At 38.6% G+C, this 15948-nt stretch overlaps 1 protein-coding gene across 16 annotated transcripts in view; it reads left to right on the top strand.

Moving 5' to 3' along the window:
* Positions 1–15948, top strand: part of SCN3A (sodium voltage-gated channel alpha subunit 3) — a 118572-nt gene that overhangs the window by 12428 nt on the left and 90196 nt on the right. For 15 of the 16 annotated variants that reach the window (XM_082464855.1, XM_082464856.1, XM_082464854.1 and 12 more), the window contains one exon: positions 9918–10112. The gene's annotated coding sequence lies outside the window, so the exon portion shown is untranslated. The remainder of the gene's footprint in view (positions 1–9917; positions 10113–15948) is intronic. The other variant, XM_082464859.1, reaches the window with a different exon arrangement.

The following is a 15948-nucleotide window of genomic DNA, read 5'->3' as shown; positions in this document are numbered from 1 at the left end:
AAGGGGAAAGACACTTGAAGAATAACTGAATTCAGTGCTCAACTTTGCACAGGCAATTTGATCAGAATCCTAAATTATCCATGTCCTTGAGGAGTTAGTTCAGGTTGCACACATGGAACATTGTAGAAATACCACAAATTCCAGTTCTGTCCTTCCTAGCATCTTCTCTATTCAGCTCTTACTTTTCTCCTCATGATTGCTGCCCTCTCTAGTCGTGGTCTTACTTGCTAGATCCTCCATCCTGGGAAGGGCCAGATAGGCTATGCCTGTCTTTTCTCTAATTAGCATATTGGTTGCTGCAATCTGTCAGAAATAAAGTTTTGCATCAAATGTAATTTTCTCTTACCTGTGGCATCCTGGCTTTCCTTTAGCCTCAAAAGAATTGAGCACTGAACAACATCCCTCCTGCCTTTCCATGCAGAGACCCTTCACTGTGTGTTCCCGGTGCAATAAGTGGCAACATCTACACCTAAATCAGGGCAGTACACACAGGCCCCTGCTCTATTTTGGTGCCAGTGATGTGCTAAATGGCTAAAGGAAAAACATAGACTCTCTGAGTCCTGAATTCAGATCCTAGGGACGATATTTTCAGTTTCTTTAGTGACTGGTCATATTTCACTGAAAACTAGACTTCAAGTTTTGTCATTTTTTTAAAAATTATTATTTGTATAGAATTTCTCAGATGAGAAGATTTTTGATATTACCAATTTCATGAAGAAATAATGTATACAGAATTGAATATCTAAAGCTAGAAAGGATTCAAGGGATAGTTCTTTTCAGAAACCAACTCTCTGGCTATGCTCTTCTCAAGCCATTCATACTGTTGACTCATCAAAAAACATAGTTTAAATTTGAGCAAGCACACAGTTCACTGAAGTATTCTGAATATGAAGGCAGTCTTTAATAGGTATAACACAGCCAACTCCAGTTACATCACTAGTCCAATATTCAATGACCCTTTTTGTTCAGAGTATAAGGCGACTGCTATACCCTTAGATCATTGTCTCTCAGAAGGGATGAATGTTGGAATACACGGAGTGCAGAGTCCCTGCGCTTCTGAGATAAAAGAGGCACTACAAATCAACTAGTCACTTTCCCCCACTCCCTCTCTATAACGGATGTGGACACTCAACAACAAAGACACTGAGTGTTCAATATGTCACAGCAAGTGATGTCAAAGATAAGCCTAGAAAACAGGTTACCTGAATCGCAGGTACATTCCCCTCTTTCTGTTTTCCTCCCTCTCTTCCTTATCTTTTCATTAAACCCTGTTTCTAAAAGGATGGGGCAGGGCATGCTTTTCCATTATGTTACACTGTCTTCTGCAGCACCACCTCAGGGTAATCAGACTCCACAGCATTATAACCATCTAGCTAGGGGAAATGCTTAACAGAGAAGCCACTCAGGTGGCTGGATTCTGGCTGGTGAAGAATCACGTGACAGCCGAACTGCAGCCCCACCTAAATCAGTCTGTGCTCCAGTGGAGTTTACCACTAGCACTAATCTGAGAGCAGATTTTACAGCTTCCCTGCTCCAGGCTAGATAAAGCTCAATTCCCTGTACTTTAAGCCTCAAAGGAGTGCAGGTAACATGTGAAGTAAGCACCACCATTTTGAAGTAATGCAAGTTGTACCTCAAGTTCCCTCAGGTTGCCAAGTGAAAAAGGCAATCAACTCTTAACGCTCTGTTGTGAAAACAGTGCACTGTCATTTTGATTACAGTAAATAAACAGTCTGTGGTTGCTTGGAAAGAAACTGGCTAAAGCACAAGTCACCAGCAAGCAGTAGGAGAGACGTGGCTGAGGGCAGCTCAGAGGGCTCTCTATTATGGCTGAAGCAAAACTGATGTTACGATAGGAATATGGATCAAGGATTGTTTATTGGGCTGAGAACTTTGCTTTCTATTTTCCATGATGCCAATTTACTTCAAAATAGAAAGCTTCCTATAATTCTGGTTATATTCTGATTTAAATGTGGTTTCTGCTCCAGAAACACGTGCATGCATTTTACACACACACACACAAACACACACACACACACAATGCTCACTTTTGTTTCTCAGCCCAAAATCCTAGGAATTAAGAACAAAAACAACAATCTGACCAAGTAAAACAGGAAAATTATCAATCCAGAGAGAGCCTGCCCCTCCCTTTTAGAGCATCTCACAACAAGGGATTGCCCCCTTTCTTAATTCACGCATTTGTTTATGGGTTTGATCACTTGGTGGAGGGTGAAGGAATAGGGGAAAGGCATACACTAGACAAGCACTAGCCAATATAAATATAATGAGACACATACGTACTTTGAAAATTTCTAGATGCTAACATAAAAAAAGACAAAGAAACAAGTGAAATTAATGTTCCTAATGCTTTTTTTTCAAATACATTTATTTATTTATTTATTTTTGGCTGTGTTGGGTCTTCATTGCTGCGCACAGGCTTTCTTTTTGTTGCGGCGAGCGGGGGCTACTCTTCATTGCAGTGCGTGGGCTTCTCATTGCAGTGGCTTCTCTTGTTGCGGAGCACGGGCTCTAGGCGCGCGGGCTTCAGTAGTTGTGGCTCGCGGGCTCTAGAGTGCAGGCTCAGTACTTGTGGCGCACGGGCTTAGTTGCTCCGCGGCATGTGGGATCTTCCCAGATCAGGGCTCGAACCCGTGACCCCTGCATTGGCAGGCGGATTCTTAACCATTGCGCCACTGGGGAAGCCCACTAATGCTTTTTTTTAAGCCAATATACCCAAAATATTATTTCTGATTTGGCACTAGCGACATTTTTAGTGCTCAATTCTTACATGTGACCAGGGCTTGGACAGGGTATTTGCAGAATTTGTTTTAGGTAATTATATTCAACAGATATCTAATAATGTCCTGCTCACTATGGTAGGTAAGCAATAAAATCCTTATCCTCAAGGAATTTAAAATGTAGAAGTAATAAGACACATCCTTAATAAAAGCAGAAGCCAGAATATTATAATTATTATATGAATTTTTAAAGCAATATGTGCATGTTGTTGGAGTTCAGAGGAAGGCAAAATCACTTCTGACTCAGAATTTGGGTATGATGAGCCTTGGAGTATAGATAGGATTTTTTTTTTTTAAATTGGAGTATAGTTGCTTTACACTGCTGTGTCAGTTTCTGCTGTACAGCAAAGTGAATCAGCCATACATATACATATATTCCCTCTGTTTTGGATTTCCTTCCCGTTTAAGTCACCATAGAGCACTGAGTAGAGTTCCCTGTGCTATATAGTAGGTTCTCCATAGCTATCTACTTTATACATGGTAGTGTATATATGTCAATCCCAGTCTCCCAATTCATCCCACCCACCCCCTTCCCCCTTGGTATCCATACATTTGTTGTCTACGTCTGTGTCTCTATTTCTGCTTTGCAAATAAGATCATCTTTACCATTTTCCTAGATTCCACATATATGCATTAATATATATTTGTTTTTCTCTGACTTATTTCACTCTGTATGACAGTCTCTACGTCCATCCACGTCTCTGTCAATGATACAATTTCGTTCCTTTTTACAGCTGAGTAATATTCCACTGTATATATGTAACACATCTTCTTTATCCATTCATCTGTTGATGGACATTTAGGTTGCTTCCATATCCTGACTATTGCATTGGGTTGGCCAAAAAGTTCATTCGGGTTTTTCCTTAACACCTTATGGAAAAACCCAAATGAATGTTTTGGCCAACCCATAAATAGTGTTGCAATGAACATTGGAGTGCATGTGTCTTTTTGAATTATGGTTTTCTCAGGGTATGTGCCCAGTAGTGGGATTGATGGGTCATATGGTAGTTCTATTTTTAGTTGTTTAAGGAACCTCCATACTGTTCTCCATAGTGGTTGTATCAACTTACATTCCCACCAACAGTGCAAGAGGGTTCCCTTTTCTCCACACCCTCTCCAGCATTTATTGTTTGTAGATTTTTTCATGATGGCCATTCTAACTGGTGTGAGGTGATACCTCATTGTAGTTTTGATCTTCATTTCTCTAATAATTGGTGATGTTGAGCATCTTTTCATGTGTTTGTTGGCCATCTGTATGTCTTCTTTGGAGGTGAATGATATTTCAGGCAGAGGGGATGTTTTTAAAAGCCAGAGGCCAGAGACTGGGGGCTTTCAGGGAATGGCAACTAGATCCGTTTGACTACGGAGGAGCATACATGTAAGATGAAGCTGGAGAAGCAGGTTAGTAAAATATTTTTTAGAGAGAGTCTCTGATTATTACTTTTTCTAAAGAAAAAAAGACACTGGATTTGGTGGCATGATTTACTAGCCATGTGACCTTGGACATGTTACTTATCCTCTCTGAACCCTATTATTTCCTTACCTACAAAATGAGGACAATAATCACCATTATCTCATAGGGTTATTGTGAAGATAAAATGAGCTAATCAATGCCTGGCACAGAGCAAGTGCTTAGTCAGTGTTCTCTATTATCACCACTATTACTTCTCTAAGATATTTTGAAATGGGAAATTCTTTGAGTAAAACATTCAGTCCTCAATTTGCTTTGTTTTAAAGAGAATCTGGTAAACTTAACTTACTTAGTCAATTATCTTTGAGGTAAACAGGACCTGAATGTATGTATTTTGGTCTAGATTAAATAGGACTACATAATTCAGAAACATTGTGCCTATAGAGAATTTAGCTTTTGTTGTTCTTTTATGTGTTATCATCTTCATGGCTGTATGATACAAAACTGAGTTACTTTATTTACCTAACCAATCCCCTATTAGTAGATATTTCCGTTTTTTCCCAGACTTTGCTGTTATAAAATATGCTGCCTTAAATAGAATACAAGACTTTCTAAAGAGTACTTGTAGGCTGAACTTCTAAATAGTAAGTCTAAGTAAAAAGTTTAAATCTTTTTGAGAAACTAAAATTAAATAATTCATTTATTCAGAAAATGTCTGTTGAGCACCCAGTATGGGCTATGCACTGTTCTAAGCACTTGGGATTCATTGGTGAACAAAATGGACCAAAAAAGGCAAATATTCCAGGCCCTGTAAGTCTTATGTTCTACCCAGGAGACATAGAAAATGAACAATAAACATTATAAGTAAGTAAATTACATAGTACATAATAAGGTGATAAGTGCTTTGGAAACAATAAAGTGGGATAAGCAGCTGGAGGGGAAGCACAGTAGGTCTCTCTGAAAAGGTAAACTTTTGACCAAGACTTGAAGAAATGAGGAAGTTAGGCCAACTAGAGGAAAGAACACTCATGGGGGAGAAGGAACAGTATATGTGTGTTTGGTAGGTGCAGAGGACAGCCAGAAACCAATATGGCTAGGGAGGAGTGAGAAAGGAGGAGAGCACAAGATGAGTTCAGCTAGGTAACTGGAACGCCATATCATAAGGTCTGAGAGGCAACTGTAAGGAGTTTGGCCTTTTCTCTGGGTGGCTCCTATAGGCTCCTGCACAGAGGAATAACTTATTTGCTTTCTGCTTTTCCCAAATCACTCTGACTGCTGGGTGAAAATAGGCTATGTGGGAATCAGACTGGAAGCAGGGAGATGGTTAGGAAGCTATTGCAGGCTTCTGTGAAATACTGCCATAAATCATTTCAAGGTTCCAGGTTCAGAAGAATTACACCACAGGACATTAAACAAATGAACAAATGAGACTGAAGAAGCTATGACTGTCATCGTTGCGAAATCATAAAAATGAGAGCAGTATGACTGGTACATATGTTTCTAACTTCAAAACAAACAAACAAACAAACAAAAAAGCACTTCTGGAGTCTACAAGCCAGTCGTTGTCAAAATGTGATTCCTGGGCCAGCATCATCAGCATCCTCTGCGCACTTACTAGAAACGCTGAATTTGGGGCTTCACCCATATCTACAGAATCAGCACCTCTGGGGTGGGGCCTGGCAAGCTGTGTTTTAATAAAAGCCCTACAGGTGATTCTGATGCTAAATTTTGAGGACCACTGCTGTAAACTCTAATGGTGAAAACGAGATGGCCTGAAAGATCCTTTTCAATTTTGGGATACTGAACTTCCAAGCTCAGTGTTTAACATTTATTTTCATGGTAAAATTAAGTATAGTCCTTGAGAAAAATGATTTGTTTATAAGAAGCATAGACTCATGATTAAGAACAAATAAATCTTTTAAATCATGTATTTAGAGAAATTTAACTTTCATTTATTATATTCCATCTCTTTATTAAAAAGTGAGGTAAAGTGGTATATTATTTTTTCAAAATCCACATGCACTAGGCAGTTGAAGACAAGGAAAATGGAGAAAGTGTAGATGATAAACCTGTTAAAGACTGTGCATTAATGAAGTTACTGGTTTAGAATGTACATTTAGCTCTGAGCCTCCTGGGCTTTTTTAGAGTAAGGCAGAAATGAATTTAATACAACTCAAAGAAGGAAATCCCAGGTATTAAGTTAACCTAACCTAGACCCCCATTTAGTCTTCTAATGGTCAAATTTGCTCCAGGAGAATCTCTGGAGTACACAGAGAAGTAGATGCATGGTTTTGCTTCCTAGACAAATTTCCAGTTTTTCACTTAACAACATCTTGGTGATTTGACCATGTGAAGTTATTTCCTTGATAAGAGTCTCAAGACTTAAAACAAAATGAGCAGCTGGTAGGATAGGGCTATTACAGACATTGGAGAGCCAACCAGCGATCCCATCCAGATGGAAGGCTGCCCTTTCCCCATGGGGAAACGCTGCCAGGGACCTGCTGGCAAAATCTGTGAGCTACTCAGTGAGCAGCTTTGGATTTGCTTCAGCCCTTGCACAAAGAGCTGAGTCCCAGAATTTTCCAGCCTAATGCCTGCCAGAAATGGTTTTGATCTGGAAAATTCTGAAGCAGGTACATCACGTCAGCATAAAGGAGGATAAAATGGATTGAAAGGAAAGAAAATGGCATAAGTGGCCAAAAATAGCTAAAGGAGAAACTAAAGAGGCAAAATAATGGTTAAAAACAATGGAGCTGGAGTAAGACAAAAATTAAATGAACACTGGACTTTAAAGATATTAAATGATAAATCAATTGTTAGGATAAACTAACACAAAAGGAAATATAAATAAACTTATCTCTATAAAATACATTTGTTGGCATTAGTATTACAATTATTAATAGTAAAAATAGAAATGAGTTAACAAAAATAAAATTAAAGCAACTTTGTCCAAAGTTCCTCAGCTGGTGACACCTACCCTTTTCAGAGTAAAGCTTCTATTACACTCTTTGAACAAGCACGTCCTCATTTGTGGTATAAAGAACTTCCCCTTAATTTCCAAACTGCTAAAATTCTATTAAGGTAATTTCAAAGGTAGGCTATCCATTTTGGGGGGATCTCCAGGTCCAATACTTGTATTAAATAATCTGAAAGTATAGTTTCTGAATCATCTTATCTCATCACCATCTTAATGGAATTCACTGAGTTTAACTAATTTTAGCCATCAGTAGAAGCCTTATTTGATTAAACCTTGTATGGGTCTTCTGTGAAATTAAATTTAAGACATCTGCTAAGCATGTTACCTAGTGTCCCTTATGATAACAAAACTTCCCTCAGTTTAGTTCTCAGAGAAAGTATGTCTTTTTATACATAGCTTTTAAGAATTGTTTTTGGTTTTGTTTCCCAAAATAAAATCAAATACACGTGATCCAGTGTGCTTCCACTTTTTCTTACCTACTGGGAACAACAGAGCTACATGCCAGCCTTGATTGTATAAAGTGACCATCTCATATTCCTAGTAATCTCTACTCTTTTCCTTCAGGGCAAACGTCTTTACTTGTAATCCATGTGCCATCTCCACCAAATTCATTTAAGGAGCTAGATTAAAATGTAGTTCCCTGCGCCTTGCCCTATACCAACTTTTCCAGGATCTCCAGAGGTTGAACCCAGAAATCTGCAACTTTAACAAGTAGTCCAAATGATTCTTATGCTCACTGAAGTTCAGAACTGATTTAGAGTCCTCATTCTCCTCTTAACTCGTAGTCCAATTTTATCTTACGATTAATCTACAAGCCATGGTCTACTTTGAAAGGTGAGTGAGATAGAGATCTTATTAGGACATAACACAACTTACAGTTATGAGGCCTAAATTGGAGCATGAGGCCATATGCAGAAATCACTATTTCCCATGTGTACTTGAGACTGAAAAAATCTCTCGCATTTGGAGCCCAGGCCACGAGATATATTTTCTCTGACCCGTGAATCAGTGATTTTCATAAGGGAAGGTTAAAGAAAGAGAACTCAAGCTGGCATGCTTTCTCAAACTCCACTCTTCTGTTCCTCCTTAATTTCTTAGTTCCTCTTTGATATTCAGCCCTCCCTACCTCACCCCACTCCTTGTCCTCAGAGAAAAGACTGCAAATACTTTGGAATATATAAATTGATATTTTGGTTATTTAATGTCACACTCATTATACGTCAGGCTGGAGATCAAGGTATTTAAAACCCAGTTATTTATGTGCTGTGAAGGAGAGAAGTAGCATTTATTAAGCTGTGGCTGTAAAGTAGAGGGAACTAACATTTATTTAAGGACTATAAATTTATTTAACAATTTAATGGTTCAAGCTCTGATGCACGGATCTGTCTGATGGGTATTATTAATGTAATAATAGCTATAATACTATTATTACTATTATTGCTACTTCTATTACTACTAAAACCTCCAGCTTTTAAGGAAAATCTACTTTATACCAGCTATTGTACAAGTGACTTTACATGCATGCGTGTGTGTGCACACGCATGTGTGTGTGAGATCATTTAATTCTAACAACAACCCTCTTTCACCGTGTATTATAATCTCCATTAACAGATGGGAAACTAAAAACTGGATTGGTTAGGTAACACGTTCAATGTCAAACAGCCAGCAAGTGGCAGAGCCAGGTCTGTGTTGTTACCAAGTGAAAGGTAAGAGAGGAGAGGCAGAGGCCAGATCATAAAGGCACCAGCACACCTTGCTGAAGTGATGATAAGTCACTGAGAACCACTGACAAATTTTAATAAGGGTAAAATGCATGTTTTAGAAAGATCACTCTGGTGACAGATTAAAGATTGGTAGCTTAGGAATGAGCTCTCATCTGAAAACAAAGATTGTAAAAGACTGTGTATTAAATAAAAAGGTGACATTTAATGGTTTTTTGTCATAGTAAATTGTAAAAGGAGATTTGTTAGTGAGGATTCAGACCAGTTTGACTCGTAAGCTTTGTATTACTGAAATATTTTTTAAAATATCGATTGCTGATTTAAAAATTACATATATTGTCCTTTTAAAAATCCTGGTTTAACTGGGCTTAGCCATTGCTAATGGTTATAGCTGGAAGGAATATGACATCAGATATTATACCTAGGTTTAACATGCTGGTTTTTTCACCCCTGCTTATCTAAAATTTATTCTTAGAAGCCACTGAATAAAGTTTATTGGTCTTATCTTAGTCAGCCAATCAAATGGGGTTTTAGGTGGAGAGGAAAAGGAGCTGAAAAAGGAACTGGAATAATAACCCACAACAGCCATGTGGACCACATGCTCCACTGGTCTACCTCTTCGACCTTTCTGGCATTTGAAGAAAAGAAACAAAGGGGAAGTAAAGAGGGGAGAGGAAGGAAGGAAGTAGGAGGTGAAGAACAGGAAGATGCTCTAGAGCTCCAGCCTGGCTTCAGAAGGGGTGACTGAATCAGGGCTGCCAACGACGGATAGTGAGCCCCACGCCCACCCTAGGATCCTGAGAGTGGTTCCAGGCTCCATCCTTCCTTGAGCACACAAGGGCATGCTTCTCACACAGGTCAAACAACCTGTTTTGTGTCAATCCTGCTTCCTTGATCTAGGACTATAAGTAAACAAAATACAAAAACCCAGACCTAGAACCAGAGCACCCACATCAATCCAAATGCCAAAGATGCTGGACTCACTTCACCTGTGTTCTCTTTCCACACAGATCATGGAGCAAGAAAGCTGATGTCAAGCCACATCAGAATTCATCAGGGATGAGATACCTGTCAAGGATTTGCGGTAGAGTGGCTTACTGGAATAAAAACGCAGACTCTCTTGTAACAATAGTGTAAGAACAAATGAGATAATTCCCAGAAGCGGCCTGGAGCTTTTCCAGAAAAAGGTGCTGTGACTATCTAAGGTACCTAAACTGCTAATGGGTATAAATCTGTGTTTGTGGAAGGTAAACTAAAATCTTTATTAGCTAACAGCGGTAGCAGTTTCAGGACAAAAAGAAGGTAGAAGAGTGATTTCCTGCCGCTTTGCTAGTTTGTTCCTCCAAAGAGAAAAACACTTAGAGACATGGCAGAGATGACCTCAGGGAGTGGAATGATGATAAAGGCTATTGATGTAAGAAAGAGAAACTAACCCAGCTTTTTATTTATTTTTCTTTCAAAAGAGACATTCATCCTGTGTATTACCTAGGATTGTATTTACTTGAATTTTATTATATTTATTTGGTAATTGGTTCCATAGTTCACCTCTCTGTATAGGATAAAGGACAACAAAACATGTGGTCAGAAGTTGATTATAAGCTGGTTTCTGGACTGGCCAGGTTTTTGAACCTACTGAGGAGTGTTTATTTATTTGGTGTATCAGCTGCAACTAACTAAAAAAATCTGTCTAAAATTATCTAAGTCAAGAAGGATGTTTATCGAACATAACAAGCAGTGCAGAGGTTGTTTGGGTCCAAGAGCTGAGTGATCCATCAAGAGCCCAGGGGTAGATCTGTCTCTGTGATCTGCCACCCAAAGTCTGTCAGCTTTGCCCTCACAATGGCATCCATTCCGGTTGTAAGTGCCTGCAGTAGTGCCATGTATCATACCCTGATGCTAAGGTCCAGGGGACAGAGAATTCTGTCTCCTCCTCGGTCTCTTTCTTTTGAGTGAAGAAATCTTTTACAAACACCCACTTGGCAGACTTCCCCTCATCTCTTATTAGCCAGAATTGGACCAAATGCCTAATCCTTAACCAATGATTGGCAAGGGGCTTGGAGGAGGTGTCAAAGTGGAATGGTCACTGGGGAGATGAACACAAAATTTGCTTCAGTTTGCAAACATACAGTAGAAAAACTCAGGAGCTGATGAAACCAATGATGCTGATATATCTATTACAATGTTGGCTTAATTATTGTTATTAGTTAGCAGTTGTCTCTCTGAGCTTATAGCTGTCTGATAAAGATAAAGTCACAGGGAACTTCATCTCCTAGAAGATAATTATTATTTCCAAGACAAAAGTTGTTCTGAAGACAGAGATGACTTGTGCTTTCACACTCAGCTATTTTTTTCAGAGGCATGACATTAAGTCCAGGTAGAGAAAGGTAAAAATAGTTTTTTTATTAAACAGTTAGTAAATCAATAATTATATTTGTGTACGGACAATCATGTGTTTAGCTAACAGGAAAGGAACAATGGAAGAGAAAGTCTAGATTTCCTTTGTATTTGGCCATGGCATAGTGATATCCATACTACAGTTACTTTCTCAGTAGGTTTGTCCAAACCAATAGTAATACTGAATTCCTTGACATCACACTAAGAACAAGAGGTACATTACACAGAAGAAGAAGCTAGCCTAAGCATTTAATTTACCTTTAAATAATTCCAAAATGCTTAACATACGTGTGAGCACGTATCTATTAGATGGTGGTTTTATTAATTCATTCCTGCTTGTTTTGTATTCTACTTTAAAACAAAGGTGAGGACTATATTGCTAGATTTCTTAGGCTGCACCACCCCGTTCCTAACACGGGGCTCTATACATAATAACCTCCTAATAAGGTAGCTGACTCATCCTAATTCCATTTCTGAAAACATGAACTAAAATTCTTCTCATTTTGCAGGCTTGGGGCCCAGCTTTTCCTAAACTATCTGGGTTCAAATCCTGACTCCTTATTACTTTTGTAACTTGGACAAGTTATCTAACCTACCTGCACCTAGGTTTTTTGATCTGTAAAATGGGAATAATAATAATAGTACTAATCTCATAAGATTAAAATGACAATTAAATGAGTTAGTGTGCATAAATTAAATGACAGAGTATCTGAGACATAGTAATCATTCAACAGAGGTTTATCTATTATTATTATTTAATCCTCAAAGCCACCTGGTTAGGTAGGCACACCAACAAAGTATTATTTCAAAACTCTTTTAAAACATGGAAAATAACATTTTATTCTGCCTTGGCGAGTGTCCAGTGGTTATTATTATAATGTGCTGAATGCTGTGTGTATGCCTTTGATAAAATATGCTCTTGGTCACACATGCTACCTGAGGATATATAGCAAATACTAGACAATCATTAGCCCTAAATGAAAATTCCTTTCGAAAAAATTAATAACTTTCTTTAGTAGGACAGTAGTTAATTGGTCCACTTTGTCTTCTAGATTATACTCTTCCTATAATAGTCTCTTGTTGATACCAAGAAAACACAGACAGCAACCTTTCCTTAGTAATGGACCCAGTCTTTCCCTGACAACTCCCTCCCTTGTCATCAAGAACATGAAAATACATTTGGATGGGTTTTTTCCCCCTGATCTCTCAAGTTGCATGACACAGAGCAACTTTCCATCCTTGAAGATGGCAAACTTACAGCCTCTGACATAATTTTCTTTCCATGGGAATAGACCAGAACTAATCGATTTTGTCTGTAACATAATTATAAAAATCCCTACAGAGAGAGAGGCTATTGATACTAACAGGCTATAGACCAATACAATTCAACAAACTGTCTTCTGTTCTGGAAAATCAGGCAAGACGAGCATTCACGGGCTAAATGACTAATGGAAAAAATACTTTGTCTTTGCCGCAATAATGCCACAGCATATCCCAAATATTTACTGTGCCACTTTTCTTAGATTCTGATTCATTAACAATTATTAGTTTTATATTCATTTCATTTACTGGTTTCATATAGTTTCAGCAGCTTATGTTTGTATCATAGCATACAGATATGTGAGCCTGGAAAACAGAACTGAGGTATACAAATCAATTTTTCTGTAGTTATTTATATACAGCTTAGATCTTTAATATCAAATCACACAATAGTAAGATTCAAGATAAAAAATGTCAACAACAGTAGGAAAAATCCGTCAAGAACAGACTGTGTGGAAAATGTTTTGCCTCAGAGCAACAATTTGTGTTTGTCAATAGACACTTCAGTGAAGATTACTTTGCTTCTCTGCGCCTGTTCCTCATTTATTTTAAAGGCAGGAAGTTCGACTAATTGTCAAATCCAATGCATGCCTTTTAATTAGCATCTTGGAAATTCCTCTTTTGGCATCCATATAACTCTTCTAATTTCATTGTCTAATATCCTCTGTGTTCCCGCTCCTTAAAATTGGTAGTCACAAGAGTCCTGCTCTTCATCTTCCAATTTTTTCCTAAATAATGTACTGCATATTTTTCAGTTTCAACTCGTGACTGCTTAATCAACATTTTCCCAGCCCAGGCAGCTTTCTTGAGTCTCAGACCCATATTTTAATTACACATCCAGTTGTCTCACAGGCATCTGAAACTAAATAAAACTCAAGCAGAATTTATTACTGTGCCCTATAAACCTTCTCCATGTCTCGGTTGGGTTAAATCTGTGGCTTAAACCAGAAATCTGGAAATGAACTTAACCCCATAACTCTTCTTCACCCTATCAAATCATCACAAAATCTTATTGGTCTTCTCTTCCTAATTGTGCCTTGAGTACAGTCCTCGGGCCATGGTTTGTTTTCTCTCTAACTTATTGACTGCCTACTATTTTCCAGGCACCTGCTCACCTTTAGATGCATTTTCTCATTTAAAGGTCACATTAACTCTATGAAGTATGTGCTATCACTGCTATCATTATCTTCACTATGTAGATTGGGAAACTGAAGATTATGAAGGATAAAAAAAAATTATCCAAGGTCACATTGCTAGAATGTAGCAGAGCCAGGACTTGAATGCAGTCCTAATTGCCAAGTCCATGCCCTTAAATAATAAAGCTATAGTCAAATTCTCTTGCCCTCTGCTTTAGACCACTGGTGTCCATCTGCTTCCTTTTAGGGAAGCTGTTCTCAAAGGGTGGTTTGCAGACAATGCGGTGTTCCTGAGTCCCTTTCAGAGGGGCTCTGAGGTCGAAACAATTTTCTTAACAATACCAAGGTGTCATTTGCCTTTTCTTCACTGTTCTGACATTTGCATTGACAGTGCTAAAGTCATGGCGTAAAACTGCTAATGCCTGAGTGGGAATCAAGGCAGTGGCATCATACTGAAGGAGGAGTTCTTGTTTTCTTCACCACCAAACACTTTCAGTAAGAAAAAAAATGCCAGTTCACATAAGAACATCTTTGATGAAGCAGTAAATATTAACTTTATTAAATCTTGACCCTAAAGAACACATATTTTTAATATTCTGTATGATGATAGGGAAAGAATACATAAAGCATTTCTTCTGCATACTGAGCACCATGGTTGTCTCAAGGAAAAGCACTTGTGTGATTGTGTCAGGAGCTGAATACGCCACTTTTTTTTTTCAAGGAACCCCATTTTCACTTGAAAGAAAGAACTGACAAACTATGGTTATTCAGACTTGGGTATTTGGCAGATATTTTCTCAAAAATGAACAAAGGAAAAACCTGTCATTTCAGAGAAAGCAAATGACAGCATTTGTTGCCAATGTTAAAATTGGAGCTTTCAAGTGGAAATTGGAATTTTGGAAAACTTTTATCTGACACTGGGAGCCTGACAGTCTCCCAATACATTATGACTTTTCTCAAGAGATCAATGGTGATATTAACAAATGTGATTTTTGAATGTTATATAATAAAATTTGTCAAAATTTGGAAAATCTGCATAATAATGTGCTGATATTTTCCAAATGATCCATGCATGATGGTACAAAATCCATCCAAAGGGCAAGATCAATCAAAAGTTCACTGATATGGTTTATGATTCCACACTGAAACTAATTTAAGAAAGTACCATTTGTAGAGTTTTGGTGTTTATCAAAGAATAATATTCCCAATTGTCTGATAAAGAAATTAAAATATTCCCAATTTTCCAGTTACATATATGTGAGAGGATTTTCTTCTTTCTTTAAAAAAATTTTTATTTTATTTTTAAATTTTATTTATTTTTGGCTGTGTTGGGTCTTCATTGCTGCCCATGGGCTTTCCCTAGTTGCAGCGAGCGGGGGCTACTTTCTGTTGCGGTGCGTGGGCTTCGCATTGTGGTGGTTCCCTTGTTGCAGAGCACAGGACCTAGAGCACGAGGGCTTCAGTAGTTGCAGTGCACGGGCTCAGTAGTTGTGGCTCACAGGCTCTAGAGCACAGGCTCAGTAGTTGTGGCACATGGGCTTAGTTGCTCCGCAGCATGTGGGATCTATCCAGACCAGGGATCAAACCCGTGTCCCCTGCATTGGCAGACGGATTCTTTGTGTGTGTGTGTGTGTGTGTGTGTGTGTGTGTGTGTGTGTGTTTCTTGAGAAGTTTTATTTCTCATAGAAACAAGCAGTGGGAGTCGATACTCCAGGTAATTTCTAAAATGCCATGAACTTAATTTTATACTCTGCAACTTTTTGCTTTGTGTATATGAGCTCTTAAGAATAACTGCATTAGGCTTCCCTGGTGGCGCAATGGTTAAGGATCCGCCTTCCAATGCAGAGGACATGGGTCCGAGCCCTGGTCTGGGAAGATCCTACATGCTGTGGAGCAACTAAACCCGTGCGCCACAACTACTGCACCTGCGCTCTAGAGCCCGCAAGCCACAACTATGGAAGCCCGTGTGCCACAACTACTGAAGCCTGTGCACCTAGAGCCTGTGCTCCGCAACAAGAGAAGTCACCGCAATGAGAAGCCCTCACACCATAACGAAGAGTAGCCCCCCCTCGCTGCAAGTAGAGAAAGCCCGTGCACAGCAAAGGAAGACCCAACGCAGCCAATAAATAAATAAATAAATAAATAAATAAATAAAATCTATTTTTAAAAAAAGAAAAAGAATAACTGCATT

This window comes from Balaenoptera physalus (assembly GCF_965194825.1).
Source record: "Balaenoptera physalus genome assembly, chromosome: 6".
Lineage (NCBI taxonomy): Eukaryota > Metazoa > Chordata > Mammalia > Artiodactyla > Balaenopteridae > Balaenoptera > Balaenoptera physalus.
The sequence above is the reverse complement of the archived record's forward strand: the minus strand, read 5'-3'. Positions and strand labels throughout refer to the sequence as shown.